At 41.8% G+C, this 22,400-nt stretch overlaps 1 long non-coding RNA gene across 1 annotated transcript in view; it reads right to left on the reverse strand.

Moving 5' to 3' along the window:
* LOC138930938 (uncharacterized) overlaps nt 1–19,336 on the reverse strand; it is a 73,277-nt gene extending 53,941 nt beyond the window's left edge. Inside the window, exons 1-2 of the long non-coding RNA XR_011446295.1 lie at nt 19,315–19,336; nt 16,275–16,324 (exon numbers count right to left, since the gene is read on the reverse strand). This is a non-coding gene — a long non-coding RNA (uncharacterized lncRNA). The remainder of the gene's footprint in view (nt 1–16,274; nt 16,325–19,314) is intronic.
* Between the last annotated feature and the right edge of the window lie 3,064 nt (nt 19,337–22,400).

A 22,400-nucleotide genomic window follows, 5' to 3' on the forward strand; every position in this document is an offset into this window, starting at 1 on the left:
CACCATGAGCTGAAATCACCCCAATTGACACAGAACTTCCCCTGTGTTCTCTCATCAGTCATCACAGCCATCTCTGAGTAGGTGGCCTTATCCTTGCTGTATGGGATGAGGAAACCAAGAGGTTAAATTGCTCAGGGTCATCCAACACGTAGGTGGAAGATTTAGAACTCAAATAGATCTGTTCAACTTCAAAGGCTGCGCTCAAGTTGTTGTTGTGGTCTCCTAAAGGTTGCCTCAGATGAAAAATGGTCAAGGGGCAGTCTATTTACCATGGCCATGAAACTAGCAGAGCCTGCGAGTTGGACAGCTTGAGTTTTTTTTTTTTTTTCCCAATGTTGGCTTTTCTGCCCAACATCTGACCTTTCTGGACCTCTATTTCATCATGTGTAAGACAGTTGGACCAGATGTTTACTGAGGTTCATTTTGGCTCTAAGATCTTTTGAAATGCTTGGTAAACCACAGGGAGGGATAAGACAAAATAAATAACATACATTCGGTATCTTGAGAAAGGGCTCTGGGCAGGATTTCCCCTCTCAGCCTGAGGTTCAGAGTTACAGTGCATCAGTGATGTTGCTGAAGAACCTTAGAAGGCTCCATGTGGCACTAAACAGGACACGCCGAAACCAGATAAGAGTTCTTGTTATGGCAAGAGAGACAGAGCAGAGAGCAGAAGAGAGCTGTTTTCCGTAGCACCCTTCTGAGCAATCTAGCCAGTTTGCTTGCTGAGTCCCTGACGAGGAAGTTACGTTCTGAAGGGCATTTGTGCTTTCTTTCACTTTCTTCTTATTCCTACCGGGCTTAAAACAGGGCGGTGCATGGTGTTCTAGGTACCTTTAAATACTTTTGTTCTCTTCTTCTTGTGAGAAAACTGGTTTCTGTGACATCGTCATCAGAGCTAGAACTTATCAAGGCCAAAGTCCTACTCCTACCTAATTGAGTTCCCGCTCTATGAGGCAACGTGCTGGCCTATTTGGCCTGCTTCTCTTCTTCAAAGCCACTTTTCATGTTTCTCAAAAACTGATTCTGCCTGTAAGAAACTTAGGGGTGGGGGTGTGGAGGAGGAGGACCTGGATGTTTCTGGAGCCACAGTCAAAGGATGTGGTTCCCCCAGACCAGCACTTCTCAAACATCAGTAAGCACACAAATTCCCCAAGGAGCTTGTTTAAAAGCAAATTCTGATTCAGTAGATCTTCAGTGGGGCCTGAGACTCTCCAGGTCTAACAAGCTCCAAGGTGATGCTGATGCTGCTGGTTCCCAAAGTGGTAAGCTTCCAGACCTAGACTAGATGGTGGTCACATCTATTTATGCCAAACAACTGAACATTACCATGTTTGGGAGGTTTCAAAACTTCAACTATAATACCCCAATTTTCATAACAGCATTATTTACAATTGCCAAGATACGGAAGCAACCTGTCTATCAACAGATGAACAGCCAAGCTGTGGCATATATATGTTGTTGTGTTTACTTGCTAAGTCATGTCTGACTCTCTGTGACCCCATGGATTTTAGCCCACCAGGCTCTTCTAAGCAAGAATACTGGAGAAGCTCCCAAGTCCATTCATGTTGCTGCAAATGGTAAAATTTCATTCTTATGGCTGAGTCATATTCCATATATATATATATATATATATATATATAGCTTCCCTGGTGGCTCAGTGATAAGGAAGTTGCCCGCCAATGCAGGAGACATGGGTATGATCCCTGGGTCGGGAAGATCCCCTGGAGAAGGACCTGGCAGCCCACTCCAGTATTCTTGCCTGGGAAATCCCATGGCCAGAGGAGTCTGGTGGGCTACAGTCTATGGGGTCACAAAGAGTTGGACATAACTGAGCACACAAGCACAGATGGGCTTGGAGGCCATTATGTTAAGTGAAATAAGTCACACAGAGAAAGACATACATTGTATGATGTCACTAATATGTGGAATCTAAAACTACAATAGGCAAGTGAACAAAACAGAAAAGAAGCAGACTCACAGATCTGGAGAACAAACTACTGGTTACCGGTGGTGGAGGGGACAGGTGGAGAAGGGAATTATAGGGGTGGATGAAAAAAATGGTTATCCTGAGATTGTATGAATTCATGTATGTGAAACTTTTGAAAACTGTAAAGCACAATAGAATTTAAAGAATCTTTCATTCAATTTAAAAAAATAAAAATAAGAGAACCCTCAGAAAAATACTTCAATTGTTAGTTAGCCAGATGAAGTCCCAGTAAACTAAGTCAGAGTACTCCAGAATGAGAAAGAGCAATTCAGTGACTTTTTTTCATGTGAGAGTGAAGTCTGAAACATCTGCGTACATTCATCTGGATGGATAGAGTGTTTGCTAACTCCTGGACTGTGGTGAATACTGGCCCATGTGCATGTCAGAAGCCATGATTCTGAGGGACAGACTGACTTCAAGGTTTAGGGAAACCAAGCAACTTCCTGTCTCAGTGTGCCAGAAGCACTGCATTTGAAGAAGCTTCAGACCAAGTGTGACAGGGACTGCCCACTTCCTGCTTCCAGTACTCAAATGGCCAGATTTTCCTGGGTCTCAACCCTGTCAGAGGCTCAGTCTCAGGGCCCACCCAGTTGATCTCTGAAGGCCACATCTGTGGCCTTGCTCCCACCCACATCTGTGACCTCTCTCACTTGCCACTTCCCTCAGATGCTTGATGACTCCCAGGTGCTCCCCATGCATGCTGCTCAGGGCCCAGCCCAGCATGTAGAAGGACCAGGTGGACGAGCCAGTGTATGCCCCCGGAGGGTCCAGCCCCTGGATAAACTTGCACAGAGCAGGTTCCAGAAAAGAGCAAATCTTTCGTGACGTCAGGAGCTGGCAATTTGGTTTTCCAAACTCAATCATGACCTGATTATTTCCAGCTCGAAAACACCCATGCATTATTGGCTCCCTGACAATACTTTTTAGTTGGAAGTGTTTAGGAAGAGAGCTTTCTGAGTATCTGGCATGGTGCATCTTTTTGGTCAGAATGTTAGTCAGTTTACATGGTCAGCATCATGACTACAAGATTTGTAATAAATGTCAACTGTTCAGACTATAAATTCCTGTAACGTCTACTTATGATTGAGAGAAGGAGAGAAAAAGAACAGCACAGAGTTTTTGTTACTGATTGCTGAGTAACTAAGTACCCTAGAACTTAGTGGTTTAAAGCAATAGCTATTTTACTTGCTTGTGATTATGTGTCACAGTGGGGATGGCTTGTCTCCCCTGCCAATGTCTGGGTCCTCAGCTAGGTGGCTTGAACAACTGGGAAGTGGATGAGATGGCTCATTTGGGGTCATATGCCTGGGCTCTCTGTTCTCTGCCATGTGACTGCTCCACATGGCTAGCCAGGCCACCCCATACTGGCCTCAGAAGAGTCAAACTTCTTACCTGAGAGCTGGCTTCCTCTGAGACAGTGGAAGCTGCCAGGCCTCTCAAAGGCTTGGCCCAGAACAAGCATATTGTCATTTCCGCCATGTTCTACTGGTTCAAAGCAAGTCACAGGGCATGTCTAGACTCAAGGGGAAGGGAAATAGACTTCATCTCTTGATGCGGGAGCAAAGAATCTGTGGCCCTCTTTAATCTATTACAGAGAGAAAAGTGGAAAGAAAAATATTTATTCATGTTCTTCCCCGGTTCTTATCAGATTAAGTCAAGCCTGAGCAGTCAATAGAACTCCCTGTGATTCCTTGCCTCTTCCTCTCAGTGGCCAATTTTTAACTTTGGGGGTAGAGAGTCAGCATGCGGTCTTTGAACCTTCAGCTGTACAGAGTCACTCACTCTTTTTATTTTCAGTTTTTGAAACTTCCAGTTTGCTTTCGTATATTTTTTGTTGTTTTCTAAAAAGAATTTAAGCACTATATAAATACATATTCACTTGCAAAGTTATGACAGTATTGTAGCATCCACAGTAAAATGTAAAAACATCTTTTTACTTTGACCCTTCATCTACTCACTTTTCCAGAAGTAACAACTACAGATAGTTTATTGTGGCTCCCTTTATACTTTCTCTATATACATATATTCAAGAGTGTGTACATATGCTCATAGAGTTATTCTCCCTTAAATGAGATCCTACCATTCTGCAAGCTGCTTTTTTTGTCTAATAATATAGCATGATGATTGTTCCATATTCATATATCTACCCACTTTTTATTTTAAGTTGCTTTATATTATTCCATTGAAGTGACACGGCATAAATCATGCGATGACTTCCTGGGTAGTGGACTTTCAGTTGTGATTGTTTTTTCAATGACAAAATGTGGCAGCTGAAATAAGTATTCTTGCATGTATACCTTTTTGCACGTGTGCAGGTATTTTTAAGATAGTTGCCTGGAGGTGTAACAGTACTTGAGTCAGAGAGTATGGGCATTTGCAGTTTCAATAGTATACCAGCAGTCCCCAACCTTTTTGGCACCGGGGACCGGTTTTGTGGAAGACAATTTTTCCATTGACTTGGGAGATGGGGATGATTCAAGTGCATTACATTTATTGTGCACTTTAGTTCTATTATTATTAAATATTACATCAGCTCCACCTCAGATCATCAGGCAGTAGATTACAGAGGTTGGGGACCCTTGGTAGACAGTTGACTCTTAAAATTGGAGAACCAAATTATATTTCTTCCACATATTTTTCCACACCCTTGACAACATTGGCTATTACTCATGTTTGTAATTCTTCCAGGCTGACTGATGGATGAAAATGATACCTCACCATTGTATAGTACTTCTTTCCTGTAATAATTCATTATTTATATTTCTTTCTTGAAACATGTTCTGTTAATATCACATTCTTTATAATTTTGCTAAATATTTGTGGGAAGGAATTCCCTGGTGGTCCAGTGGCTAAGACTTCACAGTCCCAATGCAGGAGGCCTAGGCTTGATCCCTGGTCAGGGAACTAGATCCTACATGCCACAGCTAAACATCCTGCATGCTACAATGAAGACAGAAGATCCTGTGTGCTGAAACTAAAACCCAGTGCTGCCAAATAAATATTTAAAAAAGAAATTTGTGAGAGCTCCTGATTTATCAATCCCTTGTTATTGCCTACAGGTAAATTCCCAGATACGAAATTGCCAGGGCAAATGATTTATCTGTTACAGAGACTTTTGACATTTTCTAGTTGAATTGCTGTCAACTGTCTCAAGTCTTCCTTTAGACATTTCTCTTGGAAGGGACTCATCTCCTCTCACTGATGAGCTGAGTCTCATTTCTTGCCATTATACAAGCTCTCAACATAAAGGAAATAAGGCTGAGAACTGTACACTAACACATTCTAAGGCTGTTGGTGCCCAGCTGTCCTGACTTATTTCCCATATAGTTAGCAAACTTCTCCCTGAATGTAGCTGAGCTGGTAGGTGGCTCATTGGTCAGGACAAGAGCTGAGAAAGATCTTGCATTCAATGATTATACACTTTTTCTTGTTCCTGATGATTTAGGAGGGGAACATAGACTCTGGTTAGTGACTGAGCTGGTTGATGAGTACCTACCACGAACCAGGCACTGTTTCAGGCACTGCAGCTTATGATTATGATCTGGAATCTCTAAGGATGTGTTACATTTCTGAACATGGCATTACAGTTGAGGAAGCAGTTTCAGATTTTGTGTGTACGTGACTTGAATTTTAGGCTTTGTGAGGCTGGCTTACAGAACTGTATCATTTCACTGTTAAGTTTAGCCAACTGTTTAACCTCTGAACCTCAACATGGCTCTTGCATTCTCTACTCACATAAGGTACAAAGACAGTTAAAAGTGTTTCTTTGTTAGACATAGCTGTAAGTGAAAGAGAAAACACTAGTAAAAGTTGAAAAAGCAGATAACTTGTGGTGTGTGGACATGCACAGGAAATAAGCTACTCTTAAAGGAAATATGATTTAGGAGATAGCCAGGAGCTTGCACAAACATCTCTGTTGCTTGAGAAGTTAGAAATTATCTTCTGCATAGGATACATTTTAGACACATTTTATTAAAAACGGTTTCTACAGAAACACTTCTGGTTAAAGGATTTGTGCTGAAGTTATCTGAAGCCTTTAAAAATCTAGAATGCTAAGTTTTGTACCATGAATGACTAAAGAACTGCTACTATAGGAGGTGGTTTTTGTTGTTGTTATTTGTTGAGTAGATTGGTGACTTGTAGGACAGGGAAGCCTGGTGTGCTGCAGTTCATGGGGTCACAAAGAGTTGGACACAAGTTAGCAACTGAACAACCACAAAGTGACTTGTTCAGTTGAAACCTTTGAAGCAAATGTGGGGACCCCTACACAGGCACAGCTTGTCTATGTTTGCCGTTGATGTTCATTAATGGAAGGGATATAGCTAATCCTGGTATGATGCAAGCACATGGGATTTAAAGCATGAATATTTTGAGTCCTGATTCTCTTCCTGATTGACTGTCACCTTTGGGGAGTCACCCAAATCTCAGAGCCTCATTTTCTTGTCTGCAAAATTGTAGAAGCTGGCCACAGAATTTTTTTTTTTTCATTCTTTTTTTTTTTTAATTTTTAGTTTTTTATTTTTTAAATTTTAAAATCTTTAATTCTTACATGCATTCCCAAACATGAACCCCCCTCCCACCTCCCTCCCCAGAACATCTTTCTGGGTCATCCCCATGCACCAGCCCCAAGCATGCTGCATCCTGCGTCAGACATAGACTGGCGATTCAATTCACATGATAGTATACATGTTAGAATGTCATTCTCCCAAATCATCCCACCCTCTCCCTCTCCCTCTGAGTCCAAAAGTCCATTATACACATCTGTGTCTCTTTCCCTGTCTTGCATACAGGGTCATCATTGCCATCTTCCTAAATTCCATATATATGTGTTAGTATACTGTATTGGTGTTTTTCTTTCTGGCTTACTTCACTCTGTATAATCGGCTCCAGTTTCATCCATCTCATCAGAACTGATTCAAATGAATTCTTTTTAACGGCTGAGTAATACTCCATTGTGTATATGTACCACAGCTTTCTTATCCATTCATCTGCTGATGGACATCTAGGTTGTTTCCATGTCCTGGCTATTATAAACAGTGCTGCGATGAACATTGGGGTACATGTGTCTCTTTCAGTTCTGGTTTCCTCGGTGTGTATGCCCAGAAGTGGGATTGCTGGGTCATAAGGTAGTTCTATTTGCAATTTTTTAAGGAATCTCCACACTGTTCTCCATAGTGGCTGTACTAGTTTGCATTCCCAACAACAGTGTAGGAGGGTTCCCTTTTCTCCACACCCTCTCCAGCATTTATTGCTTGCAGATTTTTGGATCGCAGCCATTCTGACTGGTGTGAAGTGGTACCTCATTGTGGTTTTGATTTGCATTTCTCTAATAATGAGTGATGTTGAGCATCTTTTCATGTGTTTGTTAGCCATCCGTATGTCTTCTTTGGAGAAATGTCTATTTAGTTCTTTGGCCCATTTTTTGATTGGGTCGTTTATTTTTCTGGAGTTGAGCTGCAGAAGTTGCTTGTATATTTTTGAGATTAGTTGTTTGTCAGTTGCTTCATTTGCTATTATTTTCTCCCATTCAGATGGCTGTCTTTTCACCTTGCTTATATTTTCCTTTGTTGTGCAGAAGCTTTTAATTTTAATTAGATCCCATTTGTTTATTTTTGCTTTTATTTCCAGAATTCTGGGAGGTGGATCATAGAGGATCCTGCTGTGATTTATGTCTGAGAGTGTTTTGCCTATGTTCTCCTCTAGGAGTTTTATAGTTTCTGATCTTACATTTAGATCTTTAATCCATTTTGAGTTTATTTTTGTGTGCAGTGTTAGAAAGTGATCTAGTTTCATTCTTTTACAAGTGGTTGACCAGTTTTCCCAGCACCACTTGTTAAAGAGATTGTCTTTACTCCATTGTATATTCTTGCCTCCTTTGTCAAAGATAAGGTGTCCATATGTGTGTGGATTTATCTCTGGGCTTTCTATTTTGTTCCATTGATCTATATGTCTGTCTTTGTGCCAGTACCATACTGTCTTGATGACTGTTGGCCACAGAATTTTAACGGGAAGGTACTTTATAAATGTGAAATTGCTCTTCCAATGTGAGATTATTACTTTTCCATGATAATAAAAAGAGGGAAACAGACCACTCATTCATCCATCTATTAACAGTTTCTGATTACCTGCCATGAGCTTGGCACTGGGCTAAGTGGTGGAATAATGAAATAAACAAGACCTGGTTTCTGCACTGTAGAAGTTTACAGGTCAGTGGAGATGATGGTCAAGATAATGTCTAGTTCACTCAATGCTGTGTTGGAGTTGGCTCACTCAGGCTCATGAGAGCTGCTAAATTTTCAGGAATTCTGCACATGAGTTGTTAAATACAGCTATTATTAAAAATTAAGATATAGTTGACAGATATTATTCATGTATTCTATCTGTGAATTCACTCGCTTACTAAAATGTATTTGTAAGTCCCAAATCAATACTTGGGGCACTTTTGTGGTCATTTGCAGAGTTGTGAAAAACTCATGCAGAGTTGTGAAAAACCTGGGTTGCCTGACATGCATGTTCCCAGCTGAGATCAAACAAAGCTTTCTTATTCCAGCTCTCACACTGTAAACAAGTGTCCTTTTTGTGGTATATTTAGTGCCAGGTTTTCATACATTTTTATGCCTTTGGTGAGTGATTTCACTGTTTAAAATGGCTAAGGGTAGTGCTGAAGTGCTGTCTGATGTTCCTGAGCACAGAAAGGCTGTGAGATGCCTTATGGAGAACTTACGTGTGTATTAGAGAAGCTCTGTTCAGGCCTGAGTCAGTCTGCTGGCCATGAGCTCACTGTTCATGAATCAGCAAGATATATTAAATAAGGTGTCTTTGAACAGAAACACGCATAAAACAAGGCTACACATCAATCAGCAGACAAAATGTTTTGACCCAGAGGCTTGGAGGAACCTACCCTCCACTTCCTCTAGAAGCAATGGTTTAATATTTGCTAATTCAGTGTTTGCATCAACTTTACAGAACAAAAATATGAATAATGAGAAGTGACTGTACAAAAAAGGTAATAAATACTCAAAATGTTTCACTTCCTAATGACTTTGCTACCTATTGCCATGGTCTAAGCTCTTGAGGTGATTTATGTGTAATGTGTGTCTTTGTGTAGTAGAAATACTACACAATGGAAGGGCCTGCTGTGCATCTCTTTCTGAGTCCCCATGTCCAGTGATAGCAAGCTGGTGGTTTGACACTGGCCACAGTGGGAGTATTTACACCACAGAAATTGGCAAATGCTACAAATCAAAGCTCTTTCTCTCTAGCCCCCAGACAATTGTTAAGTATTTTTTGTTGTTGTTTAATTGCTAAGTTGTGTCTGACTCTTTGTGACTCCATGGACTGTCGCCCCCCAGGCTCCTCTGTTCATGGGATTCCTCAGTTAAGAATACTGGAGCGGGTTGCCATTTCCTTCTCCAAGGGATCTTTCCTACCCAGGGAATGAACTCGCATCTCTTGCTTAGCAGGTGGATTCTTTACCACTGAAGCCACCAGGGAAGCCTGTTAAGTATTTACCAATACATAACTGCCTTCATCGGAGAAGGCAATGGCACCCCACTCCAGTACTCTTGCCTGGAAAATCCCATGGACGGAGGAGCCTGGTAGGCTGCAGTCCATGGGGTTGCTAAGAGCGACACGACTGAGTGACTTCACTTTCACTTTTCACTTTCATGCTTTGGAGAAGGAAATGGCAACCCACTCCAGTGTTCTTGCCTGGAGAATCCCAGGGATGGGGGAGCCTGGTGGGCTGCTGTCTATGGGGTCACACAGAGTCGGACCCGACTGAAGTGACTTAGCAGCAATTGCCTTCATCTTTCTTTAGGGACCTGGCCTTGGGCTACTGGAGCCCACTTTCACACCCTAGGATAATTAATGGGAGTGTATCTCTTTCTACCTCCACTGCAGATCCATTAGGGCATGACTGCCGGAGCTCTCTTGCCTCAAGCTAGGATTTACATTCCAGGCTCTCCATGGGATCCGCATGAGCTGAGAGCCCCAGATACCTGAGATAACACCCTACTTAGACTTCTTCCCCTTCCCCATCCTGCTTCCCTCTTAGCCTTACTGGTTTCTCCCAGGAGCTCTTCGTTGATAAACTGCGTACCTGTATAGGTACCCGAGCCTGAGGGTCCACTGCTAGAGAACCCCATGTAAGAACAGAATTTTGACAAACCCAAGAAGCAAGTCTTGGGGTCAGCAATGGGTGTGTAGGTATCTCAGACTGACCCTGAAGATCTACTGGCAGACCTTGATTTTCTGGTTGTAATTCCTTCTTAAAAAGGCATTGCTTCCCAATTTTATCCTTCCATTTATATGTTCTTATAACCATAAACAAGTGTGAATGAAAGTTCTTCAGGTTTTGCAGTGGCAACTTATGCGGTCAATGCATTCATGTTTTGATAAAATATAAAGGATTACTGGAGTGTCCTTTACTGAGCCTCGCTCATTGGTGGGTCTACCTCTGTTGAGCTCAGCTAGCGGCCTTGAACTCTGACATGCAATAATAAATCAAGCTTTCATCAAGTTCTTAGCTTGCTGAGAAACAACAACCCTGTAAGCAGTGCTGCAGTAACTTTCTTTGAAATTCTAATTTGTTTTACTGTGATTAAAAAAAAATGTGATAAGCAGGCAAGAAGTGCACTGTGTTGCTGTATACAACTGGAATATGATTTTCTAAAGACTTTCTTTATTTTCTAATTATTCTTGCGATAGAGTTAGCAAGTGCCAGTTCAGATGCAGGGTCTAGGTAATTGTGCAGTAATTAAATGCTTTCTTGGAAAAATAATTTTAGATTACTGAATTGCTTTACTGCATTTTGAAAGCTGAAAGGGGCATTCAATCAGGTAGAGCCTGTGTGTTTGTCTTCTAAACCAGATTTGTCATAAATTATTCACAGGAGCAAAGACTGAATCTAAAAAGGAAGAAACTCGGGGCATAGGGCAATTATTGCTCCAACAGTCATTGTAGAGTTCAGCAGGCCTCATAAAAGGAGGCCTGTCTTGAAGATTCCTGGCAAGGTTTGGAGGATAAGGAAGTGCCTCTTTAGCAAATCCCATTTTAAACTGAGACCACTCATTGATTTGGGGAAGTTTGCTTCCTCTTCTGGATGCTGCCCCAGCTCAGACAGCCCTGTTCAATTACATAATTTAGAGGAAAGCATAAAAATATGATTTCACAACATATGACATAGGTGACAGAAATATTAGTATAAACACTGGGCATCACATGTAATTACTGCACACAAGAGAAAAGCTTCACTGAGGCTTCTGTTTTTACTATTTTTCACTTGCCCTGGATTTTTTTTTTGAGGAATAATTGACCTACAGTAAAATGCACACATCTTAAGTACATAGTTTTCTGAATTTTTATTTATATACTCATACTGTGCTGTGCTCAGTCGCATCCGACTCTTTGCAACCCCATGTCCTGTAGCCCACCAGGCTCCTTTGGCCATGGGATTTCCCAGGCAAGAATACTGGAGTGGGTTGCCATTTCCTCCTCCAGGGGATCCTCCTGATCCAGGGATCAAACACGGGTCTCCTGCATCTCCCGCATTGGCAGGCAGGTTCTTTATCACCGAGCCACTTGGGAAGCCCATACACTTATATAACCACCACCTAAAGGTACAGAACAATTCTACCACCTGGAAAGTTCCCTATGCTCCTTCCCAAGTAACACCCTCTCCCAGAGGTAACCAATCTTCTGACTGCTAACACTGCAGATTAGTTTCACCTGTTCTTGAAATTCATATAAATGGATGTACTCAAAAATCTGGCTTCATTTGCCTTACATAACACATTTGAGATTGCTGTAGTATACATCAGTAGTTTCATTCCTTTTTATTTCTTAGTAGTATCCAGTTGTATGAATGAATGTACCACAGTTTATCTAGTTTCTTGCTGATGAATTTTTCTGGGGTTTTGGCCTACTATGAGACAAGCTGATTTAAACATTCTTGTAGGAGTATTTTTATGGATAGTGTACAGAACACAGCTGTTCGGGTACCTATTTCTTTAGGATACACACCCAAGACTAGTAGTGCTGGGTCTGTCTTTAAAATGTACAAAACATACACGCATAAAATTAAAATTGATACCAACTGGAAGGGTACATAAAAAGTGACTATCTATTGTTTGTTCCTGGCAAAGTGAGAACAAAACCTTGTACTGCCTGAAGACAATGTTTTAGCATTTAAACTTGGAATATCTCGAATTATTGCTTGGGAAATTGGAGATATAGTTCAGATTCTTTCTTGGTGAGATGAATACGGGTGCTGAATGTCTGAATGGATGGAAGTGCTCAGAAGTCCTTGCAACGGAATGCTTAGTACCTTGGAAATTGGATTAATTTGGGTTTCATCATTTAGAAACAGGATAGCTTGGTTCACCTTGAGATCACCCAAGGCCAAACAGAGTTATGTTGCATTGTTGGAAGAGATCCAAGCAGGATGGATTACGAGAGCTCAGTGCAGCCCAAGTGCCACGGGGTTACCAGAATTGCGCTGGATGGTCTGCAGGCAATCTTTTTGCTGAGAGTTATTCTTTGCTACCAACCCGCTGATAATGGAGGTGGGCCGGAGACCAGCCTCACCACACAACACCGGCTGGTATACTTGCGAAGGGGTTATGGCGCCCCCTGGGGGACAGTGAAATATTCCTCCTGTAGACATAACTTCTCTGACTGAGGTCAAGTTTATTAAGTTATGTTGAATAATGTCTCAGACTTCACTCCTTCAGTAACTCTCTTCAAAGCTTTCAAAATAAATTTAGAATGTTTTGGAGTTTTATTGAGAACCATTCAATTCAGGGAAGGCTTAAGAGGGATATATGTGATGTTTAAGCTCTCTCAAGAGGGAGAGAAGACTCCTTTCCGGTTTATTTCTTGTAGAAAGGGCATCACGTGATTGGATAGTTTCTAATTTTTGCTTTGTTACTGAAGGTGGTAGGATAAGATGACAACTTCATCCTCAAAGTTCTGCAGGCAAAATGCCTCTACAAGACGGCTGTGAGCCTTTTGTGTCTTGCTTGCTCAGGATGCAAAATGAGCGATTCTGAACCCACGCCAGAACCACCCTTCCAGTGAGCATTTGGAGGAGTGTGGGAGCGTTTTTGATTGTCACAATGACTGGGGGGCGTGCTACTTCCAGTTGCTGAGGTCGAGGAGGGAGGGAAAATGTCTAGCACAAATTTTGTCCCATTCAAAATGCCAATAGGGCCCAGATGAGAAGTATTTTTTCCCTCCTCAGGGGATACTGAGCCGTTTATATGCAATTCTTCTTCAGAAGGTTTAAGAACATAAACAAAATATGTCAAGCAAGTGAAAGCAGACTTAGGGAGCTTACTGAGACAGAAGGAGTGAAGTCTGTTTTTGGACATTTTGAGCATGTGATCACTTTACCCAAAGCAGAAATGGGGCAGTGCTCAGCCCTGACCTTATGTGTAGTATGGAGATGGAGAAATTTGTTTTCCATGCTCTCCACCATCTTTTTCTTCATTCTTCTCCAGACTTTCACTGATCCTGCTCTCCTTCTCCCAGGCTCCCTGGGATAAGGAAGCAGCTGATAATTTCCTTAAGTTGTAAGAGTCTTCTCCTACTCCTCCCAATAGGATACCAAGAAGAGAAGACTCTCAAATGTTGGAATTTCATTTGTGGGCGAGGAAGGTAGGTGTTTTTGGCTGCGAGATCTTTCTAGAACTTCTTAAATTATGCCCAGGCAAGTAATAACTTATTTTTCTGTGAAGCTGGCTTAGATATGGAAACTAAAGTATTAGAATTTGTTGTAACTATGGCAAAGAGAAGGAAGGAGGGACAGGACAATTTTGTGAATTTATTGGCAGATGACTGGGTTGAACAAGACTCGTTTGAAGTATAAAGTTTAGAAAGTGTCATGTACTTTGTAAATGTAAAGTACTCTGCAATTTTGATGTATTTTGTTTATCATACTGCATCTTCCTTGTATTTCTCATAACACGTATTTCAGAACCTTGCACAAAAAATCCATTTGGTAAACGTGCCCTAGATGAAACACATGATTAGGCATAAGGAGTTGCAGTGAAGATTATGAAATACGGTCACACGTTGCCATGTTTATTGATAGGCTGACATGCTTTAACTTGGATGGAGCTACCCACTGAAAAGGAGATTTTTCTGCAGTATTCTTTATGCTTCCATTAAGTATTTCCAGAGATTTTGCTGCAGTATTCTTTATGCTTCCATTAAGTATTTCCAGGAAGGATATTCTCATTTTTCCTTGGCAAAAAGGATTGGTGATCCCTCTCTCAGGTTTGCAAATGACATGAAATTATTCTGTCTCTATTTAATATATGAAAGAAGGCTTGGGGGATCACCACCAGTGTCATCATTATCCAGGGCCTGAGCCAACTGGTGAACATGAGAACCTAATTACAAGAGCCCCTGGGATTGTTGGACCCAAGACTCTAGGATCAGACTATTAGGAATATCCTGATCATTTCCTTCCTTGGTTGGGAGAGAATGACAAATGACAAGACCTTAAGTATCACCTGCATTTGTTGAGCACCTCTTGTTCCAGCCACTGTGCTACGCACCAGGCACACAAGGCTGAGTGGGGCACAGCCACTGTCTCCATGGTGCTCACAATAGTCTAGGGAGGGTGTTGGCTGGGGGGCGTCAAAAGTTTGGTTGCAGATTATAGTCACTTGGAGAACTTTAAGTTGCACAATAAAATCAGAATTTGGGGGAACCCAGACTTTCATACCTTTTAAAGTTCCCCAGGTGATTTCAAAGTGCAGCTGAGGTAGAGAAACACTAGGGAAGGGGGAAGAGAAAAATCTGTAAGGGAAATATTAAAACACTCAAAGTGTTAGGTAGAGGTAAAAACAAAGTGCTGCCGGAAGAACACACAGAAAGAGAAAATAACACTTCCATCCAGTAGAAGCTCTCTGTGTCATCAGAAGAATTAGACGAGCACTGACAAACTGGTGAACTCTGGAAATAAGAAAGGGTGGTATTTGAATAGTTTTCTGCTGGAACAAATTTCCCTTTGCATCTTAATCTTCACTGGTGATTTTGGGGGTTTGAAAATGAAATCTGATAATTTGTGCAGCATACTTCCCACTTTTTTCTTTTTCTTGTCTCCTTTCCCTTTCTTTACTACCACCTCTGGCACACACATGGTACACTGAATGCTAGGTATAGGTTGGTGGTTGCTAATATATTAAAATTAAAAGGGCAAATGAAAGCTTACTGTTTCTCTCTGCTTGTGAGAAAGCACTTTAATATAAGTATGTGGCTACTGTCCTATGGCTAAGCCTAGACCTGAAAATAGTAATTAGAAAGACCCACTTAATGTATCAAATTTCTCAGTCTAAGTGCATTAACTGTGATTCTTGTAACACATCTCTAAGAAAAGCATTATTATCTCTAGTTAAAGGATGAGAAAACCAAGGCCTAGAGTAAAAATAACTTGCTGAATCCACATGTCTATTTGGTGGCAGAGATGGGATTCAAATCCATGTCACTCTGACTTGAGAGTGTTGCTTCCCATTTTGCATTTGAGCTTGCTATATCTGCCAAATGACTAAATTGAGGTAGTGATGTTGATGTGTTTATGGGACACATTGCAAAGTCACACTGAAACAATGAAGCTAGTAACTAATTTTTTTAGTTACTAAAATATGCTTTTACCAATATCATATCATACCACCATCACTGATTCAATAGATCTGCTGGCCGAACTCTTGGATAAATCTCAGTGGAAGGGGGAGGTATCTTGTAGGGAGACGTGATTTGAAGCTTCACTGGGGTGTGAGATTATAAAAATAATAAGAGTTATTAAGAATCTAACTGGATTTTTAGTGGGAAAAAGCAGAGGACAGGATTTAATTGTGCATGGTAGAGGAACAAGCACATTCCAGAATGTAACAAAGTAACTATACTAATCTCCCTGTAGAGACTTATTGCCTGTAAAGACTCATTGCCGCAAGATCATTAATGTGATCTGAGCTTTTGAAAACTGAAACCAGAATGAAAAACAACCTAACCTCTAAAAATCAAACAAACCAACATGACCACAGAAGCCAAATGCTATGGACTGAATGTTTGTGTCCCCTCAAAATTCACATGCTGAAACCTAACCCTCAGTGCCGTGGTATTAGGAGGTGGAAGCTTTTGAGAGGGTGATTAGTCATGAGGATGGAGCCCTTGTGAATGGGATTTGTGCCCTTATGAAATAGACTGGGAGAGTTCCCTCACTCCATGTGAGGGCATGGTAAGAGGACACTGACATATGAGCTAGGAAGTGGGCCCTTACCAGACACAGAAGCTGCCAGTGCCTTGATCTTGGACGTCCAGCTTCCAGAACTGTAAGAAATACGTTTTTGTTATTTTTGACTCTCCCAGTCTATGATATTCTGCTATAGGGGCCCAAACAGATTCAGATACCTAGAGATTGTGCCATTTTTTCTTTTCTCTTGAAGAAAACGATTGAATCTGTTTTTAAGCTTTATTTTAAAGACTATATTTTAAAGTCTTATAATATTTATAATAACATTTGTGTGTTTTTTGACTACAGGAATTCCCATTTACCTATCTCTTTCTTGCACCATTCAGGCAGAGTGAAACCTTTTTAAACAAATTCCCCACAAGGTAGGCTGGTTATAAGCAGGAAAATAGAGAGAAAGCCATGACATTTTACAGCTTTTGAATTTCTAGATAGATTCAGAGAAAAGGCATTGAACTTTACTAGAATGGTTTTTTTAAACACTAATGGAGCAAAATTGTATGCTAGAAACAGCAGTCCTCAGCCTTCTCCTAGCATCGGCATCACCAGAAAGTGCTTTAAAATTTACCAGTACCTGGATTTTAACTGAAAAGATTCAAGTGTAATTGATTTTTGTGGACATTCATATATATATTTATAAATTCCCCAGGTAATGCTAACATGCAAGCAGGGTGGAGAACCAATGCCTTGAAACCGTTGTTCCTAAACTTTGGTGCATGTTAGAATCACCTCGGGGGGGCTAAAATAATCAATGCCAAGGTTGTACCTGTACCAATGAAACTGGAATGTGTGGAGGGGGCGCCTAGGTGCCTTAAACAGTAGATTTAGGACAAAATCCTGGTGAAAGTTCTACTACTTTACACTTAGAAGTTTCCACAGGTTAACAAGTGAGAGGAGAGGTGAAATAGAGAGAGACAGTAGCTTAGACATTAGTAATGTCCTCGAGAAGGACCTTTTTGACCCCCATCTCCCACATCCCCATCAGACCGTGAAATGGGTATGGGTAGTCATGTGCTGGTAAATGTTTAACAGATGGAAAAACAAAGAAAAGAAGCCTCAATTATAGTGTTTTCCACTTTCTCTTGTATAAATACTCCCACCATGCATGGCCAATTTCAAGTTACCAAGACAACATCATTGACTGGAGTTGGAAAGAAATACACACAATTGGCTCTAGCGAATCCGTAGGAGCTGGCTCTAGCATGCCACTGGGTATGAGCATGAGAAATCTTTCACCCAAGTTTGGGAATCTGAGGGCAGAGAATCTTGTGCTCTATTTCTAGGCTTGAACCAGAAAAGACATCAAAGAGCCTAAGGATTCCCCAGGATGTGTCATCTAGAGTGGAAATGGGGGCCCATTTAGGAGGGTCCAGGTAGCCAGATCAACTCGCACATCTCTTGGCCCTCCCTAGTGGTAGAAGAGAAGATTCAGATTTTTCTGTACCCTGAGAGCATAATAGAAGTGGTTGAACATGAGCTGGAAGTGCTCAAGGGGCCTTGAGGTCAGGATGAGGAACCCATGAAGAGTTTTGAGTAATTGGTTACTGATGGGCACACAGAAATAAACTGTAGATGCAAACTTGGAGGGCACTAGTGAGGGCCAAAGCCAATAATAGCTGAGAATCAGACACCTCCTGCTGAAGCCCTGAGACTGCTCACCTCTGTGACCCGCAGCCAGAGACATAACAGAAAGGGCTTGAGGAAACAGAAGAGGTGATTGTTAATCACTGCAGTAATTACAGTTTATTACAGGAGATACAGCCAGAATCTCTCTTTTATTTCTTGGCAGAAGCCAAAAAGGAAAAAAAGAAACCTCAATTTTAGGTTCATCTTGTTAGAGCTACTGAAACGATGCAGTAGGATATATTTCTCTTTTCTTGCTTGGCAATATTGTGCAAATTTACTCTGACAAAGAACAGCATGCCCCAAGTTCATTGCAGCGACCTTACTGAAAGTATGACAAGACCTTCAACAAGTGCCCGTGGGAACATATCCCTTAGAATAGAGGTGTGAGCGGAGACTGTTTGCCCTCTCTTGGGCATGTGGACTGCTGAACTTCTCTGCCATTTGTAGATGCCCACTGGATGGAACTAACCGAGTACCTGGTGGTTTTTAAAATACTGTTGGCTTTGTACACTGTGATGCTCACAGAGTGCCGGTGGTAGGAGCAATCTTATTAGGAGAGGCTGGACAGCAGAAAGAACAGCAGAGTGGGGACTGGTAGATCAAACTTCTCATCCTGGCTCCATATCAGCTATGCAATCATGAGTAAATCGGTTTTATAAAGTTTTATGGGAACCCAGCCATGTCCATTCATTACTTGTTATCTATGGCTGTTTTACAGCTTCCCTGGTGGCTCAGATGGTAAAGCGTCTGCCTCCAATGCAGGAGACCTGAGTTCGATCCCTGGGTTGGGAAGATCCCCTGGAGAAGGAAATGGCAACCCACTCCAGTATTCTTGCCTGGAGAATCCCATGGACAGAGGAGCCTGGTGGGCTACAGTCCATGGGGTCACAAAGAGTCAGACACGACTGAACGACTTCACATGGCTGTTTTCACATTTCACGGTAGAGTTGACTAGTTGCAACAGAGATTGGCTGGTCTGTAAAGCTGAAGATATTTACCATCTGGCACTGTACAGAAAAAGTTTGCTGACCCCTGATCTAAAGTAATGGGATTATAGTTCACTCAATTATTCAGGCCCCAAAGTGGAATCACTCCTGATTCCTCTCTCTCATACTTCCATCCCAATTCTTCGGTAATCCTCCCAGCTCTCTCTTAGAAAAATATTCTGATTCTGCTGTCTCTCATCACCATCATCATTTCTCTTTTTCCCACCATCATCTCTTGCCTGGACGAGCATCCCTTCTTTCACTCTTGTCCACTTTACAATCTGTTCTCAACACAGCAGTTGGAGTGATCCTTTAAAAGTGCCAGCCAGATCACGTCACTGCCCTGTGCAAAACCCACAATGGTTTCCAACTGCATTTAGAAAGAAATGGAGAATTCATATCACATGAGCCTTATATAATATCCCCTGCATTCAACCCACCTCCAGCATGAGACTGACCTCTTGTTTCACTCTTCCCTTCCTTCTGTCTGCTCAGTCACACTGGCCTCCCAGCTGCTGAACTCTCCAAGTATGTTCTTGCCTCAGAGCCTTTGCACTTGCCATTCCCTTTAAGTGGTATAACCTTGCCCTGGATATCCATTAGCTAATGCCCCCACTACCTTCAGCGATCTGCTTTAATGGTGTCTTATCTAAAACAGCACTCCCATCCCTCTCTGTCCCCTCACCGTGCTTTATCTTCAGAGCAGTTATCCATGCAGCTAATGTCCACTACCCTCAGAATGCAACTCTGGATACCGTATCCCAAGCCCAGTGTTCAGTAAATATTTGTCCGATGAATCTGTTGCATGAATGGGCCTCAGTTTCCTCATGTGTAAAATGAATGAAAGGGCCATCTGGCTGGAGCATCTGTTACTGAACTGGTTGCCAGGATTGTCTCCATTGATTCGATCAGCTAAGTAGGTGTCCCTTTCTTCCTTATGTTGGCCCCTCCCAAAGCCTATGGGAGTCGTCCTGCCCTTTGGTCAAGAGTATCTAAGTCCCAAAGCTCGCTTGTTGGACTGTCAAAGCAAACTCTCTTTTCACAAGGGGCCACCAGAGTAATGTTTTTCTGCCTCCCTCTTATAAGTATCATGAACATCAAGTGACGATAATAGATTTGAAATTCTAAAGCTCTATGTAAGTGCAAAGAAATAAAGACAATGTAATATAGATCCCCCTCCCCATCATACCCTTTCAGCCCTGGGCTAATTTGATAGGCTACATGAAACATAAAACAGGAGCTGAAAACAAAATAGAGCAGCCTCAAGAGCTGGAGATCAATAAGATATTTGTTTAAATGGTTTTAAAAATCAGTCAGGGACTTCCCTGGTGGTTCAGTGGCTAAGACTCCATGCTCCCAATGCAGGGACCTGGTTTGGATCCCTGGTCAGGGAACTAGATCCCACCTGTTGTAACTAACAGTTCACAAGCTGCAGCTGAAAGTTCGAGACCACAAAGAAGATCGACAAAGATCCCAGGTGCTACAGCTAAGACCCGGCACAGCCAAATAAATAAATATTTTTAAAAAATCAGTTAAAGAAAGGAAAACCCAAATATTTCTGGCTCCGAGTTGTGATGAATCCTCTTACCTTACTGGGCTCTAGCACTGAAAACAATAACAGCCTCCCTACCCCTACCCCCCCTCCCAAGCCACTTTAATCATTTTAGGATTCTCATAATTATGTTTACGAGTTATTTAGACACTTAAGTAGTGATAATTCAAAAGCCTAGAATTCTCATAAAATATTGAGACTACTGGAACACTAAATTCACATCTAAGCTGTTAATCATTGAAAGGTAACTTTGACCCCTTCCTAAGCAGCCTCTTTCCCCAGATGTCACTCTTGATAATGAGGAGGATTTGTCTCTGGGTTTTGCAGGAAAAACAAAGAGGCAATTGAGTAAAAATACTGGTGTATTTTAAATGGAGCTTTCTGGCTTTTAGCTAGTGCAGGAAGCTAATGATTATTTAAGTCAGGCATTTTTCACCTAGTCAATGGTAATGTATGGTACAGATCACACTTTTTGGCTTTATCTCTGTCCTAACAAGAATAAAAGACTGATTATTTCAAGTATCTAATAGGACAGAGCTGACTGAAAGCTATTTTAGGTTCAGTTGTGACATGAACTGTATTCAGAAACAATGGAGACATCAGTAAGTGAGAATAAAAAAGCCACTTTGATAGATCGGGTAACCAAAAGACCAGGACTGGTAGCCTTCTGAGCGACCCTGGGTCCCTAGTTTCTCAGGGCCTTGGCTTTTGCTGCCTTCTGACTGGGAAATGATACAAGTTCATAATCAAAATGATCATGGGACATGCATATTGAAAAATCCTGGTCAAAATATGATTCTATTTTCATCTTGACTTTTGCAGCATGGTGATTAAGTGCATGGGCTGTGGTCAGACAGATGCATTAAATCCCACCCAGCTATTCATTAACTTTGTAGATTTATACAAGGTCACTGATTTCCCTCAGCTTTAGTTTTCTAATCTGTAGAATGGAGGATAAATTTATCTAATTGATAGGATGATTTGAAAATTAAATTAGATAATTGCATATAAAGTACTTAGTCTGGTGTCTTGCTCACCATAAACACTTGACGAAAGTTAACTAATATTCATATTCTTCCTTTTGAATTTAGGATGGGAGGACTGCCCAGTGTATTAGTTTCTGAGGACTGTTGTAACAAAGCACCATAAATTTGATGGCTTAAAACAACAGAAATTTATTCTTTCACAGTACTGGAGGCTAGAAGTCTGAAACCAAGGTGTTGGCAAGGCTCTGAAGGCTCTAGGAGAGGATCCTGCCCTGCCTCTTCCTAACTTCTGTTGTCTGCTGGCAGTCCTTGGTGGTCCTTGACTTGTAGACACTTGCAGACTCCAATCTCTGCCTCCATTGCCACGTGGCATTCTCCCTGTGTGTGTGTCCAAATTTCCTGCAATTGTCATATGGATTTAGGGCTCAGCCTACTGCAGTATGACTTCATTTTAACTTGATTGCAACTCCAAAGAATCTATCTCCAAATAAAGTCACATTCTGACTTTCTAGGTGGACATGAGTTTTTTTTTTTTGGGGGGGGGGGGCACTATTTAAAACAGTATACCAGCATGGGATAGCACTAAGTCCTGGAAAAGATTAAGAGGGAACCTGCAGAGCTCACTCTGAACTAAGCAGAACCTGGGCAAGAAGGGAAGGGATGTGATGGAAACAAGTCACAGAGGGCACTGTCTCTCCCCGCCCCCCACAAAAAGGGTTTTCCATAGTCACTGCATGACTGCTTCGGTCCACTGAATACAATAGCACATCTCCTGACCAGACTCTCCTTAACCTGGAGCTGAAAGCTGGGAACCACTAGGAGCAGTTATGGCTTCCCAGGTGGTGCAGTGATAAAGAATCCGCCTGCCAATGCAGGAGATGCGAGTTCCATCCCTGGGTCGGGAAGATCCCCTGCAGAAGGGAGTGGCTACCCACTCCAGTATTCTTGCCGGGGAAAATCCATGGACAGAGGAGCCTGGCAGGCTACAGTCCATGGGGTCGCAAAG

This window comes from Ovis canadensis, chromosome X (genome assembly GCF_042477335.2).
Source record: "Ovis canadensis isolate MfBH-ARS-UI-01 breed Bighorn chromosome X, ARS-UI_OviCan_v2, whole genome shotgun sequence".
NCBI classification, from domain to species: domain Eukaryota; kingdom Metazoa; phylum Chordata; class Mammalia; order Artiodactyla; family Bovidae; genus Ovis; species Ovis canadensis.